Genomic DNA, 7381 nt, shown 5'->3' with positions numbered 1-7381 from the left:
ATGAAATTTTCAGGGGTGATTGGGGTCTGTGTGGAGGGTGCACATAAAATAAAATTTTCAGAAATGAATGGGGTCTGTGTGGAGGGTGCACATAAGAGATTTCTATCATTCCTAGACGGCTTGCCCGATTTCAATGAAATTTTCAGGGGTGATTGGGGTCTGTGTGGAGGGTGCACATAAAATGAAATTTTCAGAAGTGATTGGGGTCTGTGTGGAGGGTGCACATAAGAAATTTAATGTGTGTATCATTGCACGTTTTGCAATTAATTCTGTTTGGCTTTACGTGTTTTTTTGGATTTTTATTATTGTTTTGCCGCAAGATTGGCAGTCCTGCCTTTTACTAATAAAAACAGCTGGCGAATGTTTACAATTATTAAAAAACATTGACAACAACATTGTGTGTTTTTTCCAGATTGAATTCAATCGATTTGCTACATTTATTCGAAAAGAATACTTTAGAAAATGCCTCCACTACGCAGACGTAATACGGTTGGCAGGCATACGCGTGATTCACATGCAGTTCCCAGTACGTCTTGCCTTTGCGATGACCATCAACAAATCGCAAGGGCAAACGTTTCGAGTGTGCGGCGTCAATTTGGAAGAACCGTGCTTCTCCCACGGCCAATTGTATGTCGCATGTTCGAGAGTGGGAACACCAAGGTGCTTATTCATTTACGCGCCAGGTGGAAAAACCAAAAATGTTGTATACCAAAATGTTATATAAATAAGTAATAGTTTTACAACAAAAAACAAAACACAAAGTAAAAACCCTTAAGAGTTTTAATCGATTTAGGTGTAGCGAAGCGCACCGGGTAAGAGCTAGTATACATATAAAACTATAGAAGCATGTGTTTAAGAACGCGTTCTTATCACTTGGAAACGGAAACAGTGAATTGAGCACACTTCCGTACCTACACAAATTTGTAGCTGGCTGTGCTTGTAGTGGTTTTTAAGTGAAACCACCCAGTGGGGAAGGTAGTAATGCATTACGTGCGTGATAAATAATGTAATGCACTTCTTATGAGTTCTAGATTCTGTTACTCTTTAATATGTAATCAGCATTATAATGTATCCAAAAAGTCGCAAAAAATTCATATCAAATCGCAGTCACTCCTGCATTACTGGTAATGCTGAACAGAATGCCCCCCTTTTCCTAGGACATCGCTGTGGGAAAAATAATGCATTTTTGGATGCGAAAACTGCTGTTTTACTGATTATTTTATCGATTACTATACACTACATTTTCCAACTGGGCAACTACATACACACATACATCAATAAGTACGAACGTGGCATACGTATAGATACTTGAGTGGTTATGTCTGAAACTAAATTTTATGAAAGGGTCTACAAAGGGTTTCTGTGAATTACTGAAAGAAAAATTTTTCTAATAGCAATCGTCCTCCAAAAGGTAATAAATAGCATGCCATAATCATCAACATAACTGTTTGTAGGGTTTTCCCGAGATCAGAAAAAACTTCGTTTACTGCCTCTCTCACTTTTGCGATGTCCGTAATTTTAGTTTGCCAAAGTAGCAGCTGTCGGCAATAGCTATGCTTCGCTTGATCTCCATGCTGAAATTATTGGTGGCGTTAATGCTGTATTCTAGGCAGACTGAGGCCTTCGATAATTCAAGCAGTGCCGTGTGTTCCAATAAGTGTGCTGTCAAGAGGTGCTTTGTCTTGTCTTCGCTCAGCGCTGGACCAACCTCTCTCGGTTCCTCTTCTTAGCTGGAGAATTATGCGCCGACGTCCCTGTGTCTCAGACCGGAAAGGTCAGTGTCCTCTGCGTACGCTGGCGGAATGATATCGCCACGATTCAGATGGGAAGCACTTATAACGGTTTCCAGCATCAGCTTGGGTCTTCAACGGATCGGAGTAGTGCTCAACTTCTCTGTACTTATCTTTGTAGGTGTGCGTTTCGATTTACTTATCTAAGGTCTTTTCTAGGAATTAACGCACTGAAAATATGTAGTCAATGGTGGGTTTGCCAGGTCTGAAGCCACACTGACAAGCTCCAATCAGTTTGTTCATAAAAAGCTTCAGTCTTTCGTACAAAATCGCCGATAGGACTTTTTACACAATACTAAGAAGACTTCTCTCGCGCTTTGAACATGCATTCGTTAGGCAGCCTGAAAGATAAGCACATGTGCCCTACCGATAAACCAGATAACTCGCCAGCTTCAGTAGCTTTGTTGTTTTTGAGCCAAATTATTGCTGTTCTCGCCTCGTATATACATTGATTTGGATTCTTCTTCATTAAACGCGCCGCCGATGTGGCCATTCAAAAACATAGAGAAGTCTTCTCTTCATAACTCGACACTGGACTTCTGCTGCCAGATTTCCATCTTAATTTTTGCAGAAATAAGCCTCAGCATTAAAACAATTTGATTGCTTCCCTATTTTCTAGAAAGCGAAAAAGGTTTTTTTTTATTTAAAATTCTTATTTCTCCAAAAGTGTTCAAATGGCATGTATGGGAAATTGTTGCCGTAGAAAGATTAAACAAAAAGCCTGGCTGCCAAGAAAACCCATGACATGAAACCATGAAAAATGTCATGAAGAAGGTGGAAAATCTTCAAAATTCGCTTATGTAATAAATGAGTTTCAAAGTGATATGCGAATGTTTAAAAAGATATGATATAATATTTATGGATATATTCAATTACAGTCATTAAAGTCAAATCACTATCTTCCCATTTTAATCCACGATGTTTATCTAATGTTTTCTAATTTTAAAATATACATACATATATACATATATTCTATTTTTTTATACATTTATAGACTGAATTTTATATAAATGGTGAACTTGAAGACCGTAATAGGGTTAAGAGAAGAGCCTCAAACACATTTCATACCTACAGGAGGTGTGAAATCGCTTGGACTACAGATGTTTTTTAATGATCCTCTTCCTGAAGTAGAATATATTTTTACAGGAAAAAAATGTCTTATAGTATATTTTGGCGAGAATTACTTTAAATTGAAACCCCGTGTGTTACGGGAAAAATCAAAATTATTAATAAACAATAAAAAAAAAATAAGGTTTTTTTTTTAAATTTATTTTTTTATTAGGATTTGAAATATATTTTTATTTTATTCTCAATGATTTCAATAATTGCATATTTTTCCTGCTCATTAATAACCATAAAAGTTGCTGTACTACAATCTACATCATAGTTTTTTAAAGTATAGCTAAAAGGTTTATAGTAACCCATTTCGAAAAACGATTGAACTGACTGATTTTCCATTAGATAATGCTCCATATAATCGCTTATATCTGTCTCCACACAATCCTTCAGTTTATCCAGAAATAATGGATCCTTGAACCATTTCTCTTTAAAGACATATCTCCCCATATCCATACAAGGGTCGATATTCATGTTATCTTCCATCTTTAGATATAACTTCTTTGTGTTCTTGTTAAAGTATATTTCATTCATAATTAATACCCCGTGATAAATACTGTTATAGTTTTAAATTTATTTTATGAATAAGTTTTTTAGACGATATCTTTTCTTTATAAAAAACAGACCCCATTTTGCAGCCGCATCTACTAGTGAAGAGGCGCTGCTTATTTCAGTGAACCCCTAAACCCTTTCCTTAACCACTGAAAGCAAACTTTTCAAAATTGATATTTATAACCACAAGTATCCACGCATTGTCTGCAGGGCAATAACTTCTAGCTGGGTGTAAGTAAACTTTCAACCAAGTCTCCAAGTCATCCGTTTTGTATATTCATTTGTGTAAGTATGTATATGGGGCGTTCCATACCAAAACGGTCGCGGTTCACACTTCATGTGTTTGATTTGTTTCAAATTTTTAGGGTTGATGCATAAACATAAATAATAAATAAATATGAAATTTGAGCTTGATTAATACATTTTTAAAAACTTAACAGCACAAAAACAAAAACAAATCGATTTAATAGTTTTCCAAATATCTCGAGAACGGGGCGAGGAAAAAATTTGAAAAAAATAACCCATACACACATCAAACTCTCTATGAAAATAAATATATTAAAATTTTTTTTTCTTGAAAAATTTTTCAGGTACACATTTTTTGATAAAAAAAAATAGTTTTTAAAAATATACTGTCACAAAAAAAAAATAAAATTGAAAAACAAAACACAATAATTTCAGTTATGAATTTTTCTTACACCGAAGTTGAGTAAAATGACTACATATCAAATTTAAAAATTCTTTTTATTTTTTATTTTTATTTTATTTTTATTTATTTTTTTGAGTATACAGTTTTGTAGCCCATTAAATTTTAGTATAATAAATTGCAACTTTTAAGCGAATACAAAACCGGCGTTATTTTTTTTTATATTTGTTTTGAAAACGGTTTTGCGCATTTTCTTCCATAAAAAAGTGCAAAAAGCTGTCAGCATAAAAAATATTACAAATCAACACAATTTTGCAGTAGCTTAAAACTAAAATTTAATGGGCTACAAAACTGCATACTAAAAAAAAAATCTGAAAAAAAATTTAAAAAAGTTGTTATGTACTCATTTTACTATTGCGAAATACTCAGAGCTACCATTGTGATTTTTTTCAATTTGTTTTTGAGATGGTATATTTTCAAAAACTATTTTTTTTATAAAAAATGTGTACGTGAAAAATTTTTCAAGAAAAAAAATTGTTTAAAATATTTCTTTTCATAGAGAATTTTGATGTGTGTATGTGTGTTTTTTTTCAAATTTTTTCCTCGCCCCGTTCTCGAGGTATTTGGAAAACTATTAAATCGATTTGCTTTTGTTTTTGTGCTGTAAAGCTTTTAAAAAATGTTTTAATCAAGCTCAAATTTCATATTTATTTATTATTTATGTTTATGCATCAACCCTAAAAATTTGAAACAATACAAACACATGAAGTGTGAACCGCGACCGTTTTGGTATGGAACACCCCATATACATATCAATGTACATATGTGTACTTAAATAACACTGGTCTACAAGGGTTTTGCGAATAAGACGGGACCTGGTGTTTCCGAACGGATTTTTCGTGCTGAACACGAATCTGGGGTCCAAAACTTCCCATCACGTCACGTTTTCGAGAAAAAAGGGGTTGAAACCCCTAAAAACAGCGTTTTTGGACATTTTCGAAAAATTGTAGAGCCGAACCCTAACGTGCTACAAACTTTGCATATGTCAGAAATTAAAGGTAAAATTGTGCCCTTTCGAATGAGCCTTATGCCAAGTTGATCGCATGTGCCCTTGGAGCAGGGGGTGTATTTGTGTCTAGGGGTGCAGGAAAAAGCAGCGTTTTTGGCCATTTTTGAAAAATTGTAGAGCTGAACCCTGACGTGCTACAAACTTTGTATATGTCAGAAATTAAAGGCTAAATCGTGCCCTTTCGAATGAGCCCTATGCCGAATTAATCGCATGCACCCTTAGATCAGGGGGTGTATTTGTGTCTAGGAGTCCAGGGAAAATTGATCGCAGAAAGAATTTCATCTTAAACGACCATATAAAATGAATGATGCTAAGGTCTTAACTACATTAATCGTAATCAGCGACTTTTAATATAGTTAAAACCTTGGCATTATTAATTTTCTATGATCGTTTAAGATTAAATTCTTTCTGTGATCAATTTTTCCTGCACCCCTAAACACAAATACACCCCCTGCTTTAAGGGTGCACGCGATCAATTCGGCATAGGGCTCATTCGAAAGGGCACGGTTTAGCCTTTAATTTCTGATATATGCAAAATTTGTACCACGTCAGGGTTCAGCTCTATAATTTTTCGAAAATGGCCAAAAACGCTGTTTTTAGGGGTTTCAACCCCTTTTTTCTCGAAAACGTGACGTGATGGGACATTTTTCGTGTTCAGCACGAAAAATCCGTTCAGAAACACCAGGTCCCGTCTTATTCGCAGAAAAAAAGTTGAAATTTGTAGACCAGTGTAATTAAACACTAGACGCAGCATCGTTTGTGCGGCATGACACAGGCGCGCGTTAAACTGCAACAAGATAGCGGTGTAAATGGTGTAAAGTAATTTTCAACGCCAACGCAAGCAATTATAGTTTAAGTGTGAAGCATACATAGGCTTGCATACAAATGTATGCACATAATTATGCAGAGACATGCATGCATACATATTAGGGTGGTCCTTAAAAATATTAATAACTAAATTTTGTATCGGTCACCCCTATATTTTAGTATACATACGTATGCACAAAATAAACAAAGGAAAGCTTAAAAATATTAAAACAAGTTTGAGGGGTCGCTACTAAAATTAAAAAATAAATTCAATTTTTTATAAACTTGCAAAAATTTTTAAAATTTTACTTTGACTACCTATAACTCAGCGTATTGAAAGAGATTCATATAAATTCATAATTCGCTTCGTAGCTGTCTTTATTTTGTGTGCAGAGTAAAATAAACGGATGCTCCATGATATTGATATTTTTAAGGACAACCCTAATGCATATGTGAAACAGTGTACGCTCAGCTATCCGTGGCATACACATGGAATGCATTTCGTTACGCATCCGCTCAAAAGCCTGTTGTTGCGCTTATCTCATGCAACAGTTTTAATTGCAATTCAGGGTAAATCATGCAAAGAAAAACTATTCCCATGGCAAAATGAATATTTTACAGCTTCTTTTAATTGCTGCAAAATGGCAACAAACAATTCGCCGGCTTCATTTGCCTGAGTATGAAAAACTTTGCTTTTGTTTTTTTTATTTTTTTATAATTTTGCTAACTAGTCGAAAATGTATAGCAATTGGATATGTACCTACATACATATAAACATAGTATGTAATATATGCTTGCTCAGCGAGGAGAGTGTGAAATGTGGCGGTGTTCTGAACACGATCAACATTAAAAATGCTTTCTATAACAAGTTCGAACACAATTCGAGTATCTAGGAATATATGTGTGTACATACGTATGTATGTAAGTATATAAAATGCCTATTTGTATGAATTGCGAATTGCATTCATTTAAAATATGTAAAATTCGATTTTTCATGTTTCATATCATTTTCAACATTTCTATTTTTTCAATTTTTTTTTCGCGTATGCAAACAAATCTTGCACACTTATTTTACAAGCAAATAAATTTATATTTGCTCATATTATTACATACACAAATATGTACATATGCAATTTTTTTTAGCGCCTTACTCATATTCTAAATCTTTTTGGCTTTGGGTAGCTGGAACATTTTGACTCAATTCAACTTTTACTGTTCGCCTGGAGTGTGCCAATGATCTCATCGCTCTGAGCGTTTGCATATTTTTAGTTTTTTATCCACCAGCTACATATGTATATATGTAAGTAGTTAGCATTTGCCGCCAAATAGCAGACAATTATTTGTTTATTAATATGAACTAGCAATTACCCGGCGTGCTTCGCTGCGCCTTAAATGTATTTT

The sequence above is a fragment of the Rhagoletis pomonella genome, unplaced genomic scaffold (genome assembly GCF_013731165.1).
Source record: "Rhagoletis pomonella isolate Grant_MI unplaced genomic scaffold, Rhpom_1.0 Rhpom_scaffold_00011, whole genome shotgun sequence".
Taxonomy (NCBI): domain Eukaryota; kingdom Metazoa; phylum Arthropoda; class Insecta; order Diptera; family Tephritidae; genus Rhagoletis; species Rhagoletis pomonella.
Note: the sequence above shows the minus strand (reverse complement) of the source record.